Raw genomic sequence first — 27,610 nt, forward strand, 5'->3', positions numbered from 1 at the left:
CCCCAGATAATTTTATACAGCAGCCAGAGGAGGTCTGCATCAGTTCTGAGCCACCCACAAAGCTAATTAAATTTACCCATGTGAAAAGCAAACACCCACCCCAGTTATTTTCAGCTAACTCGCTGAAACACTGCTTAGGTCCTTCTGCATCCCAGCACTTCCTCCACCCAAATCCATAGGAAGTCACAGCATCATGCAGAGGTCAGTGTAGACCACTGTTCCTTTTGGAAACACTCAGACTAATGTATTTTACTGTAATGTTAGCTTGTGATGCAAAGCATGTATGTAAAGCATGTTATGGGACAAAGTCACAGTGAGGAGTAGGAACTAGTTCAGGTAGCTTAATCCAGGACAGTTGCTATATGAAAGGGACATCTGAACCAAAACATGGAGGGCACAACACAACCCTAGGATACACAAGAATCAGCTGTTGTCAATATAGGGGAAGAGAAGTCCAAGATCAGAAAGCGTAAAAACATTTTGATGTCTTTGTGGAATAGAGAGAATGTGAAAGAAGAGGAAAGGATAGTTGAGGAGGAAGTTGGGGAGGAAGATGGTGACATTCTGTCATGTAGACCCTACCCTACAAAACAGGGCTATGGGCTTTATTCTGATCTGCTGTGGAAAGCCTTTGGGGTGGTTTGAGTGGGAGGGTAATAGGATCAAATCTAGATTTTTAAAGATGGTCAGGTTACTTGTGGGGAATGGAATGTGAAAGGACAAGAATTAAGGAGACCTATGTGACCTTTGTTGTTAGTCCATGAGGCAACTTTAGTGGGTTGAATAATGTCCCCCAGAATGACATGCCCTGGTCCCAATCACAGGTACCTGTGACCTTATTTGGCAATAGGGTCTTTGCAGATGCAATTAATATAAGGATCTCAGAATGAAATTCTCCTGGCTTTCGATGGGCCCTAATTCCAAGGATTGGATTTATAAGAGAAAGGAGGGGATGGCTTATGGCACAGAGACACAGAGAAGGGAAAGCCATCTGATGATGGGGGCCGAGGTGAAAGGATATGTCTACAAGCCAAGGAGGCCCAAAGATTTCCAGCAGCCACTGGAATTTAGGAGAGGCACGGGACAAATGCCCTCAGAAGGAGCCAGCCCTGCCTTGATTTTGGACTTCTGGCTTCTAGAATTGTGAGAGGATACAGTTCTGATGTTTGTAAACCACCAAATTTGTGATAATTGGTTTGGGCAGCCCTGGAAAACTAATATAGCAACTAGGAGATCAAGTAAAGGGAGAAAAGGCTTACATGCCTATTTGATGACCGCAGAGTGGTGGACTTGAGGATTGAAGAAAAAGACACATTTTCCTTTAAGCCACAGTGGAGAGGTGTGTTTTCATTTGGCAAGAATGTCAACTTCTCATACTTAGATTGCAAATCTCCTCTGTAGGTTGGAGGGGTATCTAAGAAGCAGGTCCCAAGAAAGGATACTGCTTCCTTAAGTGGCCCCACCCTCTTCCCAAAAGGAAATGCCCCATGCTCTGTGAGGGGTGACTAGAAGCTGAAGCCAGCGCTCTCACCTATGTGACATAGTTTTTTCTAATACTAATTTATCACTTGCCTATAGCCTAATATGAGTATCTGAAGCCAATAATGAGTATGCTAGAGCAGGGCCACTTCTTTAATAAAAAGAACTCACCCTAGTTACCTATAAAACTGCAGTAGGCAAGGAGATACTTACCAACGGGATATGTACAGAGTGATATTTTGTACCTAAGTAAAATGACAGAAATTTCAGGATGTAGCAATGACTTGCCCTTGACATTTCCCAAGTGATAATAGAGAGTTAGCATTTATTGAGTTTCTAATATATCTTAGGTCCTCTGCTATTGCATTTACATCTGTCAAGTCTAGTTCTTACAATATTCCCCAAAGACAGAGTTTAATAATTCCATTGTAAAGATGAAATAGCTAAGGCTTAGAAAAATCCAGTCAATCGCCTACCAAATGTTTTTATTTTTATTTCATAAAAACAAGTGTATATATTTAGCCATCCGGTTAGTATCTTGTAAAGTCAGAATGTAAAGTCGTTTCTCTCTGAATCTATGCCTTTTTTTACACCTGTGGGTTATCACAATTCTGCCAAAATGATTCGGCCACAGTTCTCCTGGATGGGCACAGAGATATTGCTTTAAATCGGGGTGATAAAAGTCACATTGGTCATAGGGATGAAGGCTAAAGATGCTCGGCCACTGTTGTATAGAGCAGGGTTGCAGAGGAGTGGAGAAAAGTCACTGTTTAATTTCTTCCAAGATTTCCTCAGGAAAATCAGCATGCCTTGGTGGCTTTCTCAATTGACACAAGAGAGACATGCCAAGACAAAGACAATGGACTGTGTCATCTCCCCTCATCATGTGCTGTCTCTCCAAGCCAGACTGCCTTCTCCCTGGTGGCCCAGAGCTGACATTCTGACTTGAGCCCAGTCATTAAACACTAATTAGATTGGCTCTCTGCTCTCCTTCTAGTTCAAGTTTTAATAAACTGCTCCATTCTCCCTTTCGGTCTTTTGCTTGAAATCGCAGACAGGGTCATCCACCTTCTTCTCTCTGTGGCTTGAACTCAGTCTGGGTGTGTTCTGGCTCTGGGCAAGGCAATTTAGATGAAGGGTGAAACAAGCCAAAGCACCTGGAGAAATGAACACATTCCTTAAGAGGAAAAAACAATTAAAAAATGAGAAGAGCCAGATCCACTTCCCCGGCACTGTCCACTTGTTTCTTGCAGACATTTTCGATCATAATCATTGTAATTTGGCCATTAGAAACTCAGTGGCGTGGTCTCTGGGCTCAATTAATTTGAAAATACTTCTGGATGAATCACTTAGATATTGCTTTATCTATTGCCTCGAAGATATCATCAGGCTTGTACCTCTACCAGCTGCCCAGAACTATTAGCCTACCTACTAATTTGGTCCCAAAGTATGTTCCCTTTGGATTAAAAGAGAGCAAATTATGATGTACACCTTGGCCATGATTAACCACGTCCAGACCATAGTTAGTAGACAGAAGATAATGTTTTCCTTTAAAAGACTAGATGTTTCCTGCATGCATATAGCTATATGTATTTCATCTTCTTTTTTCTTCCTACGGTTTTTCTTCCATATCTGTGACTATATAGAAAACAAGTGTCATATGAGTATTATAATATTCTTTCGTAGTATAGATGGATCTTATTAGTTTCAGGAACTGAAGAATGAGGGATACCTAAGTTCATTTGCAATTATCAATTGCATCGATAACCCAAATTCTGAATTAATTGTTATTAACTGGGTATGATTTGTGGGTGTATCTTGGAAGTGATGTTTGTACAGCAAAATTGTTTATTACTGGTAGCCATGTAGATAAAGGGATTATGAGAGTCAAAGACCAATTTTTAGTTCAGGGAAAAAAAATGCTACTATGCACTAAGCACTATACAAAGTGATGTGGGAAATTTAAAATAGTTTCCTGTAGGTAGAGTCTGGTTGCTCTAAGTACGCATTCAAGTACTATCTCAAGTATAGTGTTTTGTAGTATTTTATCAGTTATCTATTGCTTCATAACAATATGACTACAGATCTAGTGGCTTAAAACAACACACATTTTATTATAGATCAAAAATCCAGAGAGTTTAGCTAGGTCAGCTGCTTCAGGGCCTCTCACAAGGCTGCAGTCAAGGTTTCTGCCAGGGCTGAGGTCTCACCCAAGGTTCGACTGGGAAATATTTCACTTCCGAGTAGTGACCAAGACCAATGCATGTTGTGGAGAAGGCTGAAGTTAAGGGGGCCAATGCATGGCAGCCCTCTAGCAAGACTGGGGCTCTTTAAGAGAACTGCATTAAGCTCGCCTTTATGAAATCACAACACAGACCTAAGAAATCTGACGTGTAGTGCAGCCAGGCTTTTAGCATTAGCACAGTGCAAGTTTGAAAACATCAACATTTGTCTGCACAGCCACAGTGAAGAGAGCTTAAAGCAGTCTTAGAATGATGTGCCTGCAAGCATGTGGGTGGAATGCTTTTAAGAAGCCAGTTTGTGGCAGGGGATATTTGAATAGTTTTTATATTACTACTGCTCCTTATACTAGTGAAAATAACTAAAATGATTAAGTCCTTACACTATTGTAGGCATTTAATTATTATCTTGTTTTATCCAGACAACAGTACCCAGTTATGGGGGTATAATTATTACACTTCTTTGATAGATAAAGAAACTAAGACTCAGGTGGTTATGTGACTTACCTAAGATCACACAGTGAGCAAGGGTAGTTCTGGGGTTCCAAGTCCTCTTTTTTAAACAAATACATTACATTAAAAATCTGCACCCGTGTCATGACCAAAACAAACAAACAAACAAACAAAACAACAAAAAAGAAGAAAAGAAACGAAAAGAAAAATGGTGTTTGATGTAGTTTAAAAAAAAAAGTCATTCAAGAAGACTTTTTGGCAGCATCTAAAAGTAGAGCTGTTGGTAGCAGTGTGTCTTAGAACTAACAGCCATGCCATTGTTATCATTTATTGCTGGGAGATTTACCTCTCTGTTGATTGTATTTGCAACAGCCCTACAAAAAGATATTAATGGAATCCCCCTTTTTTGGTGAGGAAGCTGAGGTTTGAGAGACTGTCACTTCCCCAAGGTCACAGAGTACATTGGGAACTGTGTTTATCTGGTTTAAAAGTTACCTACGTTCTTTACACTATACAAGGCTGCCCATTCTAATCATTAGCAGGGAGAAGAAAAAGAAATCTCAACAAACATTTGGGCATGGTCCCTTTCTGGACTGCCATGCAAACAGGTGTCAATTGGACTGCCATGCAAACAGAGGTCAATGTCATCTGAAAGAGGTTACCAATATGTGCTGCTAAATTACAGCAATGTTAGTGCAAGCCACTCTCTCCTCTTTCACACTGCTCAGTGTACAACGCTATCTGCTCACAACCAGATCCTACCATTTTGAGTGCCAAAGGAAATGCGGAATGAAAGCCAAGAACAAATGGAACTTTAGGTCCAGCCCAGTTCATGCTGAGTGGATTAGCCTCTGTGAATTGTTTACTGGACTGTTTCATATATTGCTTTGCACAGTAGTTACACTGTTGAGCAGAAATGGTAATCCACTTTCTTTCCCAAGAGGTGAAACTCTCCTTGAACCAACACAACGTGTATATATCTCATATCAATCATTTTTCATTCGGTCATGCACTTGCCTAAATTAGATCATTATTAAGCACAGAGAAAACAAGAGAAAGGAGACTTGTTCTTACAAGTCTCTGATAGGGAGGCTGATTTTTGGCACCAAGAGAAGTCAATCATTTGCATTTTGCTGTGTGGGGCTTAAAGCAAGAGATTTAAATTACACCAAGAGGATTTTTAAATCAAGATAAAGTTTTTTCTTATGCACCTCTGTCTCTAGCAATGAATCACAAGAGAACCAGTAGAGTATTAAAAGGACACCTAATCAAATTTCATTTCTACTTAATTTTGTCTCCTTTCTTCCCATTCCAATTGCTCTGTCACATTTATTCTTTGTGAATAATTAAAATAAATGGAAGTTTCAAAATTTTGTATTTTTTTTGAACAAATTCTTTTTCCCCCAAGAATAAGAGTGGGAAGGTCAGGATTATGTACTTTTTTGGGTTTATGTTTAGCTACAGTCATAAAGCTCTATCAAACAGAACGGAAGTAAGGTCAAAAAGCCTTTTTCTATCCTTAAGAATTGCACATGTTCATAAGCTTTGCCACAGAGCCATGAAAAGCACTATATCTCAGAAAAGTTGTAAAGTGCCAGGCATCCAAACCCTGTGTGAGAGGTTATGTATTCTTAGCTAATTAAAATAAGTACCGCATTTGATAATTTCCCTGTGTGTCGTCTGTTTATGTAATTTCACTGTTTATTGTTAATGATGGTGGTAAATTCATGGTAACATGGAGATTAATTATAGAAAAACAGAACAAACTCTGTCCCCATGAAATAGTATTATTGATGTTATAGTTCATGAATAATAAGGTTTATCATCATTTTCCTTAACACTTTCTCTCTGCCATTCTGTGATAGAACAAAGCAAAGCAATTTATTTTCTCAGATATTGCATCTCATATACTAAACCTTGGGAGTCACGTAAAAGGACAATCAACTATTGACAAACATAATAATTAAAAAAAAAATCTATGCCTGCTACAGCGCTGCTTCCAGAAAAAGTAACGAAATGGTATTTTCTGGAAGGTTGGTGATGCTAAAAGCCAACAGGGAATTTTTGCAGAGTCCCTACCTATAACTGTAACTCAGTTGGGAATATATGAATAAGAGGGTTACCACTCCTCTGTGAGCCAGGGCAGACCTAATCTAGAATCCTGGACATGACAGTGGTTGAATGCCCTACATATTCCATAATGCTGATGAGAAACATATAAAGTTGCTATTTATTTTCTGACAACTAGGTTTTTCTCCCTCCTCCTTCTCTTTCTGTTTCTTCCCTTCTTTCTTCTTCTCTCAGTAAAGCAGTTACTATTGTTTAAGTTGAACTGATAAGATTGGGAAGATTCTGGCTTCATGTATTGTTCCATGAGTTTACACAGGGTGACCTGTTTTCTTCTGCTTTGAGGGCAAAGTTTTTGACTTGATTTGAAGATTCTCTCTCCCTAATCTTAGTCTTCTTACCAAACTGTGCTTCTTCATTTCACCAATCAGCCACTGCTTTCATCAGCCCGGTTTTCTCTGCTGCAGCGGTGGATTTAATATTGGCTGTGTGCTTTACTACTTCAATTTTTTGAACACTGGTTTCCTCATCTGTAGTGTGGACAGAATAACATCCTGGACCCAGAGTGTTACTATGGGAATTGGATGAGGTTTAGAGATATTATATACTCCAAAGGATAAAATATTAGTCATTAAAGCAACGTCATATTTATTTTTACTTATAAGGTATTTGGTTATATTTTGACTATTCTGTCCATTCATTCAGAAAAACGATGGAGATTAACATTATGTTCATCTTTATAATAAATGCAGCAGAGGGAATAGTAAACTAAAGGCAGAGCTAGGTCATCACCTTTACAATATACTTACATGTCATTTTACCCAGTAGCATGAGGAAAAGAGGCTGTTCAGGGAGTCAAGAGACTTGCATTCTAGTCCCTGTTCTGATCCATCTCTGTGACCCTGAACTTTCCACATGTGGGAAATTAGATGTCACGCTACACCATTACACTGTTCTCTTTCACAACAAATATTTGTCAATTTCTTCCTGAGGCATGGTGCATATACGTGTACCCTAATTCAGATTTGCACTCATTCTGAGAATATCCGCTCTCTCTGAATAGATTTTAAGTTCCTTAAGAGCGGAAGCTAAGCCTTAGAATAATGTATAATCCTTACCCCTATCCCAGCGCCCACTGGGATGTCTAGCCCAATATCTGACACAGGGTGGATATTACTTGCATGATTATTTCCCATCTCTTCCCTCAGTGAAATACCATTCTTTCAAGTGTGGTGATATTATTCCAAGGTTTTCATGAACTCTTACTTCAGTAAGAGTTTGAGCGCGAGACTGTGGATCTATCTGTGTGTACATGTTATATATGTGACTTTGCTTTTGTTCCGAGAGGAGTATTCATTTCCATTAACTTCCAAGTATCAACAGTTTGAGCCATTTGACCCCACCCTAGTTATTAAATTGCAGCTTGTCTTTAAAGGGCAATTTATATATATCTGAAACTTTAAAAAAATAACCATTTGCCATCTTTGTATGATTGTACTTCTTCATAAAATATAATTATCAAGTAGGTAGATTCTGGGTGCTCGACAAAGAAAACTTCATGAGGGTTACATGTCACATCTCTTTTAGCCCCTAAGGTCATTGCACACATTCTGTCCTTCCTGTAAGTTCCCCAGTTTGTTGCATTTGTTCATCTGCACTTGTCACCTATGTTCAATTATTCTTACAGACATGAATAGATATAGCTATTCATTTATTCATGCATTCGATATGTATTGAGTCCCTACTATGTGTCAGACATTGTGGTTGGCCTCAATAAGAACCTTTAAGTGCCCCGTGAGCACACAGTTGACTATGACCTGAATGGCTAGTCTTATATTGATCCTGTCTCCAGGTTTTTCCCCTTTATGTGTATTTAAGCTTCAGTCCCCTCCAAATGCCAGCAGAGAAAAATGATATCAGATCCAGAAGAGTAAAAACTTCCATACCAAGTGTTGTTGTTTTGTTGTGTTGTTTTTGGCTTTTGTTTTGTTTTGTTTTTTTGATGCAACTTTACCTAAAACAATCCATTACCACACCTCCTTAGGGGGATTTTATAGAGTCTACGGTATTAAGTGCAACCCGTAAGCTCTAGCTAATGCCAGACTTTGATCTCAGAAAAGGAATATTGTATTATTAGGCTGTTTTTATTGAGAGGACACTACTTGTTCACAATTCTTAAACTACTGATTTCATTTTGTAGTGATGGTTTCACTACTCATTCTTTTTCAATTTAATTTTGAGTCAAAGAATCAATAATAAATGTTGACATGAAAGGGCTTATTTACTCCCAAGAGTATAGATTTCACTTGCTCTGAAAAAATTATCTTCGGACCCAACGGTTTTGATTAGTACATTTCATTTCTAATACAACTGATATTGAATACCTTAGGTGGAGGTGAGGAATGCAAATCTGCTGACCTCATCAGGTGTTACTTCCTGTGTGATCAAAAAATGGGAAGATTTTGTTTTGTTTTTTTTAACTAGGCAGTTTATTAGGAAACATATTAAGGAACATGACACCAAGAGACAGTGCAATATGTTAAGGTAATGCGATGCAAAAGCAATTGAACAAGAAAGATGCTAATAGACTACCATGCAGGATTTTCCCCAGGGAAGACACTTCAATTCCGAGGCTCAGAAGTGAGTGCTGGGCTCTGCCATTGCGCTCCTCTGAGAACCACAAATCCAGAAAGACTTCTACCTCCTCTTTCATTCTGGCTAATAAACCTTTTATAAGTAACAGCATCTGGGTGCACGGATGCTGTTACTTATAAAATATTTTAAGAAACCTGTATTGTATATTTTGAACCAAATAGACAACTGAGCCAAATTGTTGACTATTTAAATAAAATTAAAAAAAGAATAATAGAAATAACATTTTCTTTGCTTAATTTGAAGCACAGGCTTGCCATTGTCTTGATAGACCAACAGTTTTAGCATCCTGGCTTCAAATAGGATAATCCACAGTAATTTAGAAGAGGGAATTTTTGTGCCAGTGCACAACCCCAAGAAGGAGAGTCCTTGGTTTTGATCAACTCATCATTGTAGTGAATAGAAGTATTCATTGTTAGAACTGGACTTACCTGGTGGTACAGCGGTTAAGAATCCACCTGCCAGTGCAGGGGACATGGGTTTGAGCCCTGGTCTGGGAAGGTCCCACATGCCGTGGAGCAACTAAGCATGTGCACCACAACTGCTGAGCCCATGCTCTGCAACTACTGAAGCCCATGCACCTATAGCCCGTGCTCCACAACAAGAGAAGCCACCACAGTGAGAAGCCTGCACACCACAACGAAGAGTAGACCCAACTCTCCACAACTACAGAAAGCCAGCATGCAACAGTGAAGACCCAACACAGCCAATAAATAAAAATAAATAAATAAATTTATAAAAAAAGAAAGAATGTATTCAACATCATGATGTTTCTAATTTTTTTTTAGACAACTGTCTACATTCATGGTGTAGAGAAGAGGTCAGCAGGCTTTTATTTCCTATAGTGCCAGATAATAAATATTTCAGGCTATGTGGGTCATATAGTCTCTGTTGTAACTATTCAACACTGCAGTGTACTGTGTGAGCAGCCACAACAGTACAGAAATAAATGGATATGTCTGTATCCCTAGAAAACTTTGTTTGTTTAATTAATTTATTTATTTATTATTTATGTATTTGTTTTGGCTGCGTTGAGTCTTTATTGTGGCACACTGGATCTTTCATGGTGGAGAACGGGCTTCTCTCTAGTTGTGGCATGCAGATTTTTCTCTTCTCTCTAGTTATGGCATGCAGGCTCCAGGGCGCGAGAGCCCTGTACTTTGTGGCGTGCAAGCTCTCTAGTTGAGGCACATGAGCTCAGTAGTTGTGGTGTGCAGGCTTAGATGCCCCGCAGCCTGTGGGAGTTTAGTTCCCTGACCAGAGATCAAACTTGCATCCCCTGCATTGGAAGGTGGGTTCTTTACCACTGGACCACCAGGGAAGTCCCTAGAAAACTTTTTTTTTAATGAAGCAGGCCACCAGACAGATTTGGCCTGCATGCCATAGTTTGCCAACTCTTGGTTAAAAGGTCAAGTAGCACACCAGACTTGTATATAAAAAAGATAGCAGTCCCAACCCTCACCATTTCCCACTCATCAGAGTCTATCTCTTTCACTTATTTTAGAATATGTTTTCAAAACTCTTATCCATATCTTTTAATAATATGCTTATCTTCTGAGATTTTATCTTTAATTTTTAGTATTTATCTATCAACTTCTCCCTATAGAAGATTTAATTATATTTCCCAACCCTACTCTTAACATGCACATTTCCATTTCTCCAAATATTTTAAAATTTTAATTGTAGTAAGATTATTATCTAGGTTTGACATCTGCTTGGTGTGTAAGTGCTATTCATCACTGGAACGTATTGAATACGGTCTTTACTGCAGAGTTAACCGATTATGTTGTTTATTCTGGGAATCTTGGATGTCAACCTCTTTATGACTTTTGAGTTCTTCAGAGTCGCTCAGGGAAGACTCCTTGAACTCCTCCCTGGAGTGTTTATGTCTGGCTGCTAGTGTTCTAGGAATAAGCATATAACCCCACAACTCCCAGTTTGCCTGGGAGGTGTCTACTATATACTATGTTCCACAGTAACTATGAATACCACCTCCTTTCACTCTTATAAATGGCCTGGTCTGGATGGTAAATTATATGATCACCCTATCTGGCAGCCAAGCTACATAGAAAGTTGGGGCATCTCAACAGTCTTTTCATTCAACTTTAAACTTCCACCACAGGTCCTATTTTCAAAGCCATTAGCACTCAGTTCACAGAGTCCCTCAGTTTGCTGTTTGGTATTCATGATACACTGTGTCTGATCTCTCCCAGCACAGAGACTCTTTAAGCTGTAAAATAATAAATTCCCATGCATCTACCTGTGAAGAGACAGGGCAGTTGCCAGGCCGTGAAGACTAAGTGAGGATCTAATAGCTTTTCATACAGATTTTCAACCCATTTTCCTGGTTTTCATCCCAGCATTAACACTCTGAGGTCCCTGGGCCACGGGGAGTTCTGCAGTGTAAATTAGGTTATTTGTCAGTGTTTCCTACTGCCTACTTAGGGGTCAGCCTTTTCAGTATGCTTGTCAATTACCACTTGTCTATCAGCTTTCTAGCTTCCAGAGTTTTGATTTTGTTATCTCCCATTCGCTTTTTCTTTATGGACGATTGCCTTTAAAGAAGAAATATGCATATATATCATACTGTCCTTATAGGACTTATAGTGGGTTTTGAGAGAAGCAGACGATTAATGCCTATGCTCTACCCAGCATCCTTAACTGGAAAATCATTCCATTGTAGTCTCTGTGTCTTACTGCTTGTCTTCAGGGGTGCAAGGATGTGATCATCATTCCATATCCTTATCTTTATTTTCAAGAAAAGCTTTCACTCCCCCCGCCCTTAGTTTTCCGCTCAGTTTCAAATGATCTAATTCCTTTAAATTTTCTTCACACATCCGATTTTCCAAACCACTAACTTTCCTTGTGCGCCTCGAGAACTTTTGTGAGTTCTCCTTAATTTGTAAATTGTAATATCCAGAAAAAGGTGAGGTATTTTTGCATTCTATATTTTGGTGGAGAAGTGCAATCTAAGAAAGATATTGAGTAATAGTTAATGTTAGATGAATGAGTCTTAAGTGAGAGACACTATTTGCTCCACTTAATAGATGATAAAACTGCTCTCCAGAGGGTTAAAAATTTTTCCCAAAGTTACATAACTCAGTAGTAAACCTGAGATTTGAACCCAGGGGTATTAGTATTAGAAATCAAAGTCCAGTCTTTTCACTGCACCATTGGATCACTAGACTACATATTGATAAATCGCAGAAAATGAGACTCAAAGGCCTGTAGACTTATCTTTGAATAACACAACATTTAACAAACATATATATTCTTGATCTTATTTGAATTTTTCAAAAACACCATAATACAGGGATGCTATTACTCATTGCAAAAAGAAAAGTGAAGCTGATGGATAAGTGAATAATTCAAGGCTACACAGTCAGTAAGTTTTAGAGACCATTCTGAAACCCAGAATGTTGTTGAAGTAGCACCCTGAGAAGCTTCTGCTAAACTCACAATGGGTTGTACATACCTAATAAATTAGAAAAAGACTATGCCCAGTGTGGTATAGAATAGAATGACTTGTCTTAGAGAGTCTAAACTGCACTTGGACATACATCGTTAAGCAATACATACCTCTTGTACATCCCAGATTGTCAGGCTTAAGATACAAAATCCACAGCCAAAAATAAATAAAATAAATTCAGTTGTTCCTTAAGGTCAAGATTCCAGATAGAATCGTTTCCCAAAAGGCACCTGGAGAGAAGAATAAATTAATCTGACCAGGTACATATTTCCAAAATCCATAAGGAATGTAAACATTAGAAGAATAATGTAATTGCTAGGTAGTTAAACAACACAACTACATCCACCAGGAAATAACCAATGTTAAGTTACATGTGCTGGTATTTTTTTGTAGAGGAAAAATAGTACAAAGCACTAGAAGAGAGGTTTGGAAATGTTCTCTAAATGGGAAAGGCATTATGAATTTGTGACCAACAAAATGACTCTGAGTTACCTCTACTTGAGAAATTAGAGCTCTGAAGACATTTAAGATTCCTTTTCTATAACTTTTTATAAACTGTCACTACCTTCCAAGGGAGGAAAGACAGTCTTTTCAATAAGCGGTGCTGGGAAAACTGGACAGCTACATGTAAAAGAATGAAATGAGAACACTCCTTAACACCATACACAAAAATAAACTCAACATGGATTAATGACCTAAATGTTAGGCTGGATACTATAAAACTCTTAGATGAAAACATAAGCAGAATACTCTTTGACTTAAACTACAGCAAGATCTTTTTCAATCCACCTCCTAGAGTAATGAAAAAAAAACAAGAATAAACAAATGAGACCTAGTTAAACTTAAAATGTTTTGCACAGCAAAGGAAACTATAAACAAAACAAAAAGACAACACTCAGAATGGGAGAAAATATTTCCAAATGAAGCAACTGACAAGGGATTAATCTCCAAAATATGTAAACAGTTCATGCAGCTCAATATCAAAAAAATAAACAACCCAATCAAAAAATGGGCAGAAGATCTAAATAGACATTTCTCCAAAGAAGACATACAGATGGCCAAAAAGCATATAAAAAAATACTCAACATCACTAATTATTAGAGAAATGCAAATGAAAAGTACAGTGAAGTATCACCTCACACCAGTCAGAATAGCCATCAACAAAAAATCTACAAACAATAAATGCTGGAGAGGGTGTGGAGAAAAAGAAACCCTCCTACACTGTTGGTAGGAATGTAAATTGGTATAGCCACTATGGAGAACAGTATGGAAGTTCCTTAAAAAACTAAAAATAGAGCTACCATATGATCCAGCAATCCCACTCCTGGGCATATATCCAGAGAAAACCTTAATTCAAAAATATACATGCTCCCCAATGTTCATTGCAGCATTATTTACAATAGCCAAGACATAGAAGCAACCTAAATGTCCATCAGTAAAAGAATGGATAAAGAAGATGCAGTGCATACACACAATGGAATATTACTCAGCCATACAAAGGAACAGAATAATGCTGCTTTCAGCAATATGAATGGACCTAGAGATTATCATACTTAGTGAAGTAAGTGAGACAGAGAAAGACAAATATCATATGATATCGCTTATATATGGAATCTGAAAAAAAAGGGGTACAAATGAAGTTATCTCCAAAATAGAAATAGAGTTACAGATGTAGAAAACAAACTCATGATAAGCAAGGGGTATGGGGGGGGGGGTGATAAATTGGGAGGTTGGGATTGACATATACACACTACTATTTATAAAATATGTAACTAATAATGATCTACTGTATAGTACAGGGAACTCTACTCAGTACTCTGTAACGGCCTATATGGGAAAAGAGTCTAAAAAAGAGTGGAAATATGTATATGTATAACTGGTTCATTTTGCTGTACACCTGCAACTAACACAACATTGTAAATCAACTATACCCCAATAAAAATTTTTTTAAAAAGTCTCACTACCTTCAACGTACCAGTTATTTGTCATTGATCAACTCTGTGCTTAGTGTATGATGGGGAGATCAAAAAGGCTATATCTGGCTCCTATGGACATTTCTTGGCAAGCAAATTACTTCAGTGTCACTTTTCTCTATCTAAATGGTGAGCTTGCAAGTTCTGGGCTATATTTCTTTATTCACAATCCCCAACAAAAAGAGGAGATATGTTAATATATAGATCATTTGCACTAGAAGCAATTTTTAATATAGCCAGGCCCAGTACAACTCAGTTTTATAAGCCAAAGACAGGCTTAATCTAGCATCAGGGCTTCCTAATTTCAAGCCTAATGTATGACATACTCCATTATGTTGACAGGAAAACTCTAATGTTGATGTTAATTAGTTAAAACTTTCTTGTTTTATTTAGTCACAGTGAAGCTAGTTGATTTTTATGTCAATTACATTTTTATTTAATTCAATTCAGCCAACACTTGCTGAGCGCCTTCCTTCTATAAAGAACTCCTTCTAGTTAAGATCTAAAAATTTTCTTGCCCTCAATAGTTAGTATTCTAGCAGGTTAGATATTAAAAAAAACTGTATTTAAAAAACAGAAAACTAGGGACTTCCTAGGTGGTGCAGTGGTAAAGAATCTGCCTGCCAATGCAGGGGATATGGGTTCGAGCCCTGCCCTGGGAAGATTCCACGTACCATGGAGCAACTGAGCCCGTGAGCCACAACTATTGAGCCCGTGTGCCACAACTACTGAAGCCCATGCACCTAGGGCCCGTGCTCCACAACTAGAGAAGGCACTACAATGAGGAGCCTATGTACCACAATGAAGAGTAGCCCCCACTCTCAGCAACTAGAGAAAGTCCGAGTGCAGCAACGAAGACCCAGCACAGCCAATAAATAAAATAAATAAATAAATAAATAAATAAATTTATATAAATAAAAATACCTATTCATTTAAAAAAAAACCAGAAAACAAAAAAAAAAAAAACACATTATGAAGTCCCAATACTTAAAAAAAAACAACAACAGAAAACTAGAATAAGATAAACAAATGTTTAGTTTAAGTGATATAAGGATGTCTTCAGTTGCTTTCCTCATGTCACTGGATAATGCAGATATCAAAACATTTTAAAGATATACTAGACCTCATTTATTCATCAGTGGGTTCAGCCTATTCAAGAAAGAAGTCTCTGTGACAAGAAGTAAGTCACCGGGGTTTCCTAGGTGGTGCAGTGGTTAAGAATCCGCCTGCCAATGCAGGGGACAAGGGTTCGATCCCTGCTCCAGGAAGATCCCACATGCCGCGGAGCAACTAAGCCCGTGCACCACAACTATTGAGCCTGTGCTTTAGAGCCCATGAGCCACAACTATTGAGCCCATGTGCTGCAACTACTGAAGCCCACGCGCCTAGAGCCTGTGCTCCTCAACAAGAGAAGCCACGGCAATGAGGAGCCTACGTACCACAACTAAGAGTAGCCTCAGCTTGCCACAACTAGAGAAAGACTGCGTGCAGCAATGAAGACCCAACACAGCCAATAAAATAAATAAATTAATTAATTTAAAAAAAAGAAAAAAGAAATAAGTCACCAAGTTCTTCAAACCCTTGTGGAGGCACACATATCCCAGTGCCTCCTTCCCTTGCAAATGTATCAACCCTTCTCCAGCCTCATTCCCGTAACTAAAATACTAACTACATCCCAAAATGTTTTTTGGGAAACATTGATTCTTTAAATGCTTAAAATCCTGAAAATCATTGTATATATACTCAGGTTAATGCCACCCCTAAAACTCAGACATTCTATTTCAGCATCACGTGCTGTTGCTGACCTTTGGGTAGGGACTGTTTTGTTTGCTCTCTTATTTCAGCCTTTCTTTGCTAATCAGGGGGTTTGCTTTAAAACTATATGTTTTAACCTCATCCATAAGTCTTTTCCTTCTCTTTCTAAATAATACAAATTTTTAACCAAACCAACCAATCATCAAGAAATTGGTTTACAGACAGAAGGAAAGAAAGGAAACATATTTATTACACAGTTTCTGCAGGGCAGGTCTTGACTAGCTAACATCTATGGGGAAGAATCAGTAAGGTTTTGTGGAGATGGCAGAAGCTAAAATGAGTGCAGAGAGGTGGCAAGAGTAACTAATCTGGCTTAAGCAATGTCATGGGCAGAGCAGCAGAAAGACATTTAGAAATATGTTTCATACATGTGCTCAGTGTCTTCTGTTTGTCTCCCAAATCTATTCTCCACCTTTTGGCTCACTTGCCCTCTGGTATCCTGTTGAGTTTTCCCAGTATGAAGCTCCATTGGCAATAAATAGGAGGAAAGGAGGAGAGCAAGTTGGGGATAAACCAATGCTCACCGCCCCTTAGAATTCTCTTTGTGTTCTACAAAGCCCTGCCAACCTAGTGAGGATAACCAGTGTTCTTCTGTTATTCCCATGGGTGCTGAACCATACCTTGTGGCTTCTCTATACCTGGCTACACCTTTGTAAACAGTCCCTTTATTAAACACTCCTCAGATTTACCCTGCCATCTCTTTCGTGGGGAAAGGTGATTGAGTCTCAGCCTCATGGTGACTCTGTATTTTGAATTTTTTGTTGTCGTTGCTAACCATCACTCTAGCTCTTTAAGAGTATATCTATCTTCTTTCAAATTTTTCATCTTTCTCATTTATTTTCTTCCACTAACTAGCTGAATGACGATTAGAAGTTACTCTTGAACTTCAATTTCTTGATCAAGTACATAAAGATATTGTCTGTTCTGTACAATTTTATGGTCAATAGCCTTACATTGTGGTGGCTTTTCAGGGTGATCTGAACAGACTTTCACCAGTTTCTCTCAATGAATAACAACACACCAGTATGAGGGGTAATTTTTTTTTAATGTTGTTTTTGTTTTGTTTTGTTTGTTTTTTGGTTTTTTTGAAACTTGACTATTTATGTATTTATTTATTTATTTACTTACTTACTTATTGGCTGTGTTGGGGATCCATTGCTGTGCGTGGGCTTTCTCTAGTTGCGGAGAGTGGGGGCTACTCTTCATTGTGGTGCGTGCCTTCCCTTGTTGCAGAGGCACGGGCTCTAGGCATGTGGACTTCAGTAGTTGTGGCACATGGGCTCAATAGTTGTGGCTTGCAGGCTCTAGAGCACAGGCTCAGTAGTTGTGGTGCATGTGCTTAGGTGCTCCGCGGCATGTGGGATCTTCCCGGACTAGGGCTCTAACCCATGTCCCCTGAATTGGCAGGTGGATTCTTAACCACTGTGCCACCAGGGAAGCCCCTTAATGTTATGTTTAATGTTAATGTTTAATAACCTGTTTTTCTATTGTTTGGAACTGGACAAGCCTCATTTCTATGTATAAGTTAATTTACATGGAGAGATGCTCATTATTTTATTCATGTTATCCTTTGATTTTTACTTATCTCTGGGTTTGCTGAATTCATTTTCCTTTATTAAATTTATTTTTAAGTTTTTAATTTCTACCTCAATGCATCAGAACAGATGGAGCACTGGGTAACGTGCCACTTGATGGCTAGAGTGGTTGACTAAACAACACAATTATCATTTAGTCTACCCACACTGGTAGTAGAAGGGAATAACCGATTGGTTTACTGATTTGGGTAGAGTTTGATAGAGTAAAAACAATAGTGTGTTACTTCCCCTAGTGTGGGAGCATGCAAGGTGAGACTTGCTCATTTTCCTGGATTGATTGATTGATTGATTGATTACTTTGTACACAGTACTTCGTTCTGTTATTGCCCAGGGTGACTGAGCCATGCAGGAGTGTTGGCAATTATACCCTGTTCCTGTGGAAGGTGTGAATGGTTTGGATAAAGAAACAAACATGCAGAGCCAGCCTTTTAAAAATCAAGTTGCTTCCTATTAAACTACCATTTGGGATTTTTTTTTTTTTTAAGATATATTTATTATGTTCAGAGCTTTAGACTTTTAAGCTTCTCTTCTGTTTCTTGTTACGGGTACTCCAATGAGGCTGCCCTTTTGTGGTTTTTTTTTCTCTAAAATCAGCCTTCACTTTTGTATCTTTTATAATATCAAGCTACTCTGCTTCTTGAAGTGGAGAAAGACATTGTATTTGCTGAAGTCAGGTTGATCAACTGAACTGATTGCTTGGAATGGCCTAGTCTAGCGAATCAAGGCATTCCTTCCCACCTGACTCACATACCTAATTATTAGCACGCTGAAACTGAACAGAGCTGTTGAATCTGTGGTCTAGCATTCCCTTCCACCCTATGCATGGGTTTTCCAGGGGAGCAGGAGGAAGTGAAGAAATACCACTGCAGGGAGGAGGGAAATAGTTTCAGTGCCCCTAATGTTCTCTTTTACAACCTCATCTCTGGCTAGAACAGTTTTGCCTGGCATGTGACATGCTGCCTGGCACAAGATGATGACTACAGGAAAGGATCCAAGAGATTGAAAGGACACTGGATTATCCATTAAGCAATCAAGTCTCAATATGCCTCCATTTGTCTAGGTCATGATTTATTGCCCGGGAGAGATGGACCCAGATCTGTTCATTTTCCTCTGGGATCATTCTCCTTCAGATCTCTACTACAGCCATTTCTTTGAGCCCTGGTCACTATTGTGTACCTTTTTACCAGTTGACAGTATTTTAAGATTACTTTTAAGTACCATCTGGCTCAGATCATTTTAGCTGATAAGAGCACAGGCTTTCTGAAGGTTGAAGGTAAATAACTTGGGGGAATTTAATTCAGCAAACAAGGGGGAAAAAATCCATCTATATTGTGTTCCATCCATGTGGCCGATGTCCAGATAGCCTGTCCATTGAAACGCTGTTGGCAGGGTTGGGGGTGGCAGGGTTGGGGTGGGGGTGGGGGGGCAGGTTTTGCTGAACTTTCAGGCAATGGTACATTATTTTAATTTGCATTACTTATTTAGTTTCTAATGGGTTAATTCCACCCTGGCGTGAACTCAGGAACATAAGCAGTTCCTGTGCATACCAAACACAGAGTAGCTTTACTCCAAAGGTTTTACCATTTTAAAATATTCCCAGGCTCAGATGTCACACAACCTTGGTTTTCCACTTGAGGCATGAGTGCTAGAATGCAGTCCCTTGCCTGGTATATTTTATCTGGCAGCTTTGGATAATAAAAGCTTCACCAATAACCAACAGTCCAATAAAGTGAAGCCAGGAGGGTAAAAATCAATTCTAGGGAAGGAGGCCATGCCATTCCCAATGAGAATGGAATTTTGAAAATAAAAAATTCTATGCCATGAACATGTGGCATTTTTAATATTTTCTAAAGCAGGTTCAGTAGTGGCTTTTCCAAACAGCCCCACACCAGAAATCTTAGCCATGGTTTCTTAAAAGAAGATGGTCTTAGAGGAAAGAGAAGACTAATAAATGAGAAATTAAATATTCTGCTAATTATGCACCATGCATGCTCTTGACTATCAGTTCCTTCCTTTATTCAAATAGACACTAATTGGTTAATTACACAGATGTCTGAAGGGAAATATGGTTCTCTTGTGTTACCTGCTAAGAGTACAACACATAAACTATGATTTCTGTTATTTGAACAATTCTGACCCAAAGGATTTTTTTTTTAAATGAATGATTCTTTTCATTAGGATTTGGCAATTGCATTTATATCTACTCAGATTTTAAGTGTGGTTTAAGCTACTTAGTATTTCAAGACTATGAAAACATTTTCTGCTCCAGAAAGTCAACCTCAGTTCTGACCAATGCATGTAGACCAGTGATTCCCAGCTATGGAAAATGAGGGAACTGGGGGGAGTTGTGGATTTATTGTAAAGGGGTTCTTTATTTTATGTGCAAACCAGGCAGTATATACCACCTAAATAAGTAATATGTTTCCCATGCATTGCATTTCTTTTTCAAATGCATGAAGATGTCATCAAAATGCATAAAATACTATTATAAAGCATTAATAAACTTATAGTAACTTCCCTCATTATTTATTTTTTGCAATAAATGGACACGTGAATACCTTATGAGGTTGCAGTTTTGTTTTTTTTCATCCCAAGGAAACTGTGTGGCCCTTATAGCAACAAATTAAATTGACACTTAAAAACTCAGCTGTTAATATGAGGCTTGCCAACACGATCATTTCTATAAACTTACCATAAACTTGAACAAACATTAACTTTTGTCTCACAGTGATCTTGTGAGATAATAGAATCTTAGAACCATAAGGTATTAGGGATGAAGGAGATCTTAGAAATTTTGAAGCTTAATTCTTTCATTTTACTGATTTGTACCTGTGATGTTTGGCCAGAGACATGGTAAGATTTGGTCAGTGTTGTGTATCTATTTCACAGTGGAGCTGGGACAGGAAACCAGCCTTCTTTATTCCTTGGTCAAGACTTTCATGCTATTATCACATCGGTTCATGGAAGATGAAATGCAGATTAGCATAAACGTTCCTGGGCAAGCATGTGCTAACTCTACAACACTGCCAGACTCACAATTTGGGTAAACTTGAACTCCTGTAAAATGTTATCCAAAAGTATGTGTTTAAATACTTACAGTTAACTTAGGATGTCAGGAGCTATTGGGAGAAGTTTTTCTCAATGAGAATTGAAATTTTAGGAGGAAAAATAATTGAAACAAGTAAAAAGGAACTAGCTAAGAGATTTCTGTGGTCCCTTTTCTTGATTTTAATGATCACAGTGTACCTCAGACCCATCCAACATCTGATGTTTTATTTCCTGAGGAATTAGAAAACTAAAATTGGGGGCAATGAAAATCCTCAGATTTGTTTCATTGGAGTCTTGAAAGCTGGTCTCCCGTAAGGACTATTACACTTACCAACTTTACAAGATAAGATTCAATTGAGAAATAGGCACATAGGAGATAGGCTTTACTGTTTTGCCCAGAAGAACATTTTGAGAAGTTCAGAATTTATTAAATGAGGCAATTTTTATTGCCTCCTTTTAGATTTTAATTTTAGAAATAATGTAATGTTACAGTACTGTTATAAAGACAGTAGAAAAACACCACCCATATTCTTGACCACAAAGGCATACTGTTCCCCTTAATTTGACTAAATTTTTAGCTATTTTCCTCCTGGCTATAAGCTCCCTTTTCTTTGAGCATTTACTTCAGAAAACTTGCAATTATAAATTCTTTCTCTGCCCCTTAAGGATGTGAATCTCCCAGCCTCTTGCCAGTTTTACAACCCAGAAATGTCTTTCCAAGGACCTGGAGTCATCTCTTTGAAATGTCATCCCCAAGAAAGATAAGGCCCCTCTCTCCCAGTTTCTGTGAAAGGGTAGGAACTTAACTTCAGTGAGTGGAATTGGCAAACATACATGCCCCAATCATACAACTTCCTCCTTAATAGGGATAAGGATAATAATAAGTACATTGTAAAGTTTAAATTTTGATGCAGCAGGTAACTTTATAACTTGGATATCTCAGACCAAGAGAAGAGAAACTGAAGCAGTAACTGCTCTCAAGTCTGGCAGCAAAGGAGCGGAAATGAACCAGGCACACTGATTTGAACTGCGTTAAATCTTTTACATTAAAAACAAATAAACAAAAAACTTCCAATCTCCCTACTAATGCCCTTCTGTACTTTTCACTAGCTCACTCATGTGCTTAAAAACTCTCCTGCTTTTGGTTTCAACAGAGTTGAGTTCAATTTGTGCACCGCCCCCATCCAGCCCCAGCCATTACAATAGAATCTCTCCTCTGTTGCAACAGTTTTGAATAAAGTCTTCCTTACCTGTTTAACTCAATCAGGCGCGATTTTTCTTTGCTATCCTACAACCCTAAAAGAAACGTTTTCATTTCTTCATCTTCTTGTTCAGTTTTTTTCCATAAATACATGGCATGCCTATAGCCAAAGCATGTATACATTTTTTTCATTTATCCTAAGCATTTTTCTGTGTTGCTTTATCATGGTCATATTATCACATGACACCCTATAAATATAATGCTTGTATTATTTTTTTTCTGCTTGAGACAAATGTTCACCAGACAGCATAACAGCACGCAATTACAATGTTTGTTCAAAGACTTCGTGTTTGTCATCATATGGTGAGGCCACAAGAGTGTATTCATTTTTGTGTTATTTTGGTAATATGAAGGCCGTGAAAATTAAACTCAGCTGTAGTAAGGAGGCAGGGCATGGTAATTAATACTCATTTTTGTCAGTCAATTCTGGTAGGTTAGCTTTAAATTAGCCCAGGCTGTTTCACAATCCTTAATTGCTCCCTGCAAAATGTGATCATGCATATCTGGCTATATATTATTGAAGATATTCTTTCCAAAAATACTTGTATTAGGCTCTGAGTGTTAAATGACTTGGAACAATACAAAAGGAGAAATAAGTGATAAGCAAGGAGAAACAGCACAGATATTTCAGTGTTCGCGGGCACACACTTTTTGTACAGGGACATATTAGGACATCACAAGTAAGAAAACAAAGAATGGTAACCTGTAGAGGAAAGAAATGTAGAGCAATCAGTCTCAGGTGGTAGGTGCTGGCAGTGAGCTGTACAAAAAAAGAATTAGATGTTGGTGATGAGGTTTAGGAGAGAGTTCATGTTGTGACATATTTCTCTTGTGTCCTTATTTGTTGCATCTCATGGAATGAAGTCTTCTTCTTAATGGTGCAGCTGAAATGCTCCCCTAAGACATTTTGAATTCTAAGGTGGTGATATGTCAAGTTGCTGTTCAAAGGGTAACTGAAGTGCTTTTGTGAAATGAATACTAAATGATCTTGATGCTTTTTTAAAATTGGTTGGTTTCTTTTTCCTTTTCCTTCTTTCTTTACTTTTTCTTTTTTTTTTTTTTTTTTTTTTTTTGGTTAAATCTAAGTTGAAGATAAGAACTAATAAGTATAATAAAGTTGGATAAAATTTGGCACATTTTCCAGCTCTATCCTGTAAAAAAGTAAATAAATGAAAGAAAATTCTCTGTAAATGGCTATGGAAAATGCTGTAGAATATTTAAAAGAATTTGCTGAACTGTGAAAACTGACATTTGAGTCATAAAATCAGATTTTGTTTAAGAAAGTGAACACATTTTAAGCTTCTTCTGTCTCTAGAATTAATAAAGTGAGAGTGATGAGTGATTATGGAATTGAAAACAGATTGGCTTGCATTTTGAACCACGTCAAGTTTAATTTAGCAGAGATAAATTAATTTGAGGTGGTTTTATGTTAATAGTTATGAGGAAACAATATTAGGACCAGAACACTCAGCCAGATGTACTGAGCATGTGCCCTCTAGATTCACACAAGCTAAAGATGGATTCAAGCAAGCTAAAAAGATGCCAAGTCATCACAAGCCTGTGATTCTTGGCTCTCTATCCCTGTATCTCAGAAAGCCTGAGACATCAGATTTTCTAAATCAATATTTCTTAATTATTATACCAGGACTTACTCTCTACTGTCAAGGAAAATTTTATTTCAAATGTGTATGACCTTTACAAAGTGTCATAAGATAGTGTCACAAGGTGTAATTGATGTGACCCTGTTCTCTTTGCAGAGATTGCATCACACATTTTATATATTTGAAAGTCAAGAGGCCCCCAAATTCTGTCATTCTTAATAACTTTTTAGATATTCTTCTAAATCAGGTGAGGACATTTCAATTTTGTTGATTCTACTCATCATTGTGAACTACCTATTCAGGTAGCTCTGGAACATATTAAAAATCTTCTGTAGGCTAGGAACCATTCTATTCAAGATATAAGTGTGAACAAAAAAAAATGCACATTATGTTCAAGTTTAATCAGGGAAGAAAACTAGCAATGAATAAATGCAAACTATTTGGTAAAGAAAAATAAAGCAGGATCAAGGGACTAGTAGTGATGGGACTAGGAATGCTATTTTTTATGAATCACAGCTTTTCTGATAAAGACACATTTGAACAGAGGTCTAATGGAAGCATGAGAAGGAGTGTTCGGAGGACAGAACCTTCTATGCAGTGAGAGCAGCAAGTAGAAAGTCCCAGCTGGTGCTGCTTAGGGAACAGCAATGAGCTTGGTGTGGATCTAATATGCAGAGCTTGGGAGCTAATAGAAGCAGAAGCAATGAAAGAGGTAGTAAGATGCTGTAAGTCATAATGAGTTATCTGGATTTCAGTCTGAATAGGATAGGAAAGCATAGATGGTATTTGAATAGAGGAGTAATTTGATCTGACTTAGGTTTTTGCAGAATTATTCTGACATCTATATGTTGAATAAAACCTACGTGCAAATAAAGAGAATGGTTAGAAGTCTCTTGCAAGAATTCAAACATGAGCAGACAGTACCTTGGACCAGGGAGGTAGCAGTGGCATTAGTAAGAAATGGGCAGATTCAGAATATATTTTGAGTGCAAAACCAGTAGTATTTGCTGATGTATTGGAAGAAAATATGAGAAAGCAAAGTAAAGGCCAGAACAAGGTTTTGGTTGGGTAGGATAGAATTGCCAGTTAATGACAGGGAGAAGACTGCATCTTGGATTGAAAGCAGGTAGGTAATAAGTGTGTACTTGGGAACCTTTCATTTTAAGATACTTATTATTTAGGCTTTTAATTGCAGTTATTGGAAAACAAGTCTGGATTTCAGGAGGTATATTGAGACTGGAGATGCAAATTTGGTCATTAATATATGGGTGGAGCTTAAAGCCACATTATTAAATGAAAAACTCTAGGAAGTGAGCATAAGAGAAAGAAGAAGAGAGATCTGTGGGTGGATCCCGAAGTGCTGGATTAGAGGAAGATTGGGACAACGGGGCACAGACTCAACTACTGAGAGGGAGAGGCATTTGTGATAGGATGATACTCAGTACAAAGGACCATCTTAGAAGCCAAGTGAAGGACACCTTCTAAGAAAGAGGGAGGGAATAATTCTCTCACAGAATTGCTAACAGGTCAACTGAGCGGAGGACTGAGCAATGATCATTAGGCATTTCAAAACGGAGATCAATGGTGACTTGACTTATTTGTGTGGAATCAGAGGGCAAAGGCCTTTTAGGGGCGGGTTCCAGAGAATAGAGCGAAGAGACATGCAAGCTGTTAGGATAGACACTTCTATTTAGGAGTTTGTGGTAAGTAGAAAAAAATCAATGTTATAGATATTGTTGAAGATAAGGCAAGAGATTTTGTTTGTTTAAGATATCAATGTGAAAAGGGGGATAATTTATTATACAAGATAAACCTAATTAGTTTAGGAAACATTTGATAAAATTATAGTTCTAGACACTGCTATTTCTGCCACAATCTTCTTTTCCTTTCCCTTTGGGTAAGTGATTCTCCTAAGGGCAGTTTATCCAGCTTGAACCAAGTTCATCCTAGCTTTACACCTCCCCAGGACAATCAGGCATCTTTTGAACACAGATTTTAGCAACAAGAATCCAAAGAGCTTTCTGCCAAACAGAAAAATATGTTTCATGCTTTGTGATGCAATGTCCCTCAGCCTCAAAATGGGCCAGTTTGGAACTTCAAGTTGATTAAATTGCAATCAGATGGACCCATAATTCTTCCCAGCAGCTTTCTGCACAACGGAGTTAAATTTACTACAACTCAGCCAAGGGTAGCACATGCCATATAATTTTGCCACCCATACCTCTTTGGGTTTTGATTTACTGGAAAGTGGTTTACTGTTGACTGAAATGCAAACAAATGGTCCCTTCGAAAGAGTCAGAATAATGATGGCACTTTTCCCTCCTTCTCACATATGCAGTCTCTCTTTTTCAAACTTTAGCACCACTTCTGAGACAATTAAGATAATTCGGCCATTTAAGTACTAACAGCCACAGTGGTCTTAGAACCACTTACTTTTTTAGTACTAAAATGCAGTAAAAGAACATTATTGATTATTGGAATTTTAATGTCTTTTTATTGGGCTTGAACTGTCAAGAGCATTGGAGTTGAGTTTCTGTTTGTTCTTAAGTAGACATTGAAAAGCAGGAAGAAATGAAAGAAATTTATTAAAATTCATCTCAAATGACTAATTTTAAAACCACCTTGGTGGCGGTTTTTGAAAACATTGGCTTGACTTGGACAGAGAGACTGGTCAACAGCTTAGGAGGGGTTATTTTAGGAAAGGGGAAGACATTGAAGGGAAGGAAAAGAAGGGGGCTCTGGTCCTTTCCAACTAAGAGCTTTCTTACCAAAGATGAAAAACTAATTGTATTCATTTTGTGGTTGACAGGAAGCCACTAATGACTCAGCTTCACATCATATAGCCCTTTAATAATGTAGTTAGCCTGCTGGAAGCCAGCTGCGCCCTGAACTTCAGTTGTAACGAAGGCTGTAATGGGAGGGCGAGGAGGGTCAGCTGCACTTCCCCCTGCAGGGTGGGCACATGTCCAAGCTGGCCATGAGTGTCAGTCACAGGCGTGAGATGGTTTGGAAATGAACATTCTGAAAAGTTGCCTCTGAACGTTCAACATGGTTGCTCTATTAGAATGAGACATGAAAGGGAGCCTCCTGGAGTGATGGCAGCCTCGAGGTAGCAGCCCCAGGGTTGATTTCTCACTGTGCCACTTAATAATTAGGTAAACTCTCTGAGGCTCAGTTTTCTTCTCAGTAAAATGAAGATCAAGACAATGCAAGAACAAGAACAAAAGGGACAGCAAACAAGTATAAGACTATAGTCAGGGGCTAGTCTAAATTCCTTGTATTTATTAGCTAACCTAATTGTCAACTACTTAGGGAAGTGGATATTAATTTTACCCCCAATTCATGGATAAGAAAACAGAAGCATAGGGCTTTCCAGGGGGCACAGTGGTTAAGAATCCTCCTACAGGCGACACAGTTTCGATCCCTAGGCCAGGAAGATTCCACATGCTGCGGAGCAACTAAGCCCATGCGCCACAACTACTGAGCCTGCACTCTAGAGCCTGCAAGCCACAACTACTGAGCCCATGTGCCACAACTACTGAAGCCTGCATGCCTAAAGCCTGTGCTCCACAACAAGAGAAGCCCCGGCAATGAGAAGCCCGTGACCACAACAAAGAGTAGCCCCCACTTGCTGCAACTAGAGAAAGCCCATGCAAAACATTGAAGAACCAATGCAGCAAATGAAAAAATAAAGAAAATTAATTAAAAAAAAAAAGAAAACTGAAGCATAGGAAAGATAGATAACCAGTGGAAAAAATCTCAGAACCAGTAGCAGGCAGAGACTAGGTCTTGCAACAGACAGTGTGATTGTGGAGTCTATTCCTTTAACCACACCATGATTCTTGTAAGGAGATAGTGAAAACTAAAGGAGATTATGTAGGCAAACTTCCTACGATGTTATAGGTGTTTAATAAATGCTAAATATTATTGTTGATGAAGTTGAGATGCTCCATTATC

Source organism: Hippopotamus amphibius, chromosome 9 (assembly GCF_030028045.1).
Source record: "Hippopotamus amphibius kiboko isolate mHipAmp2 chromosome 9, mHipAmp2.hap2, whole genome shotgun sequence".
NCBI classification, from domain to species: Eukaryota; Metazoa; Chordata; class Mammalia; order Artiodactyla; family Hippopotamidae; genus Hippopotamus; species Hippopotamus amphibius.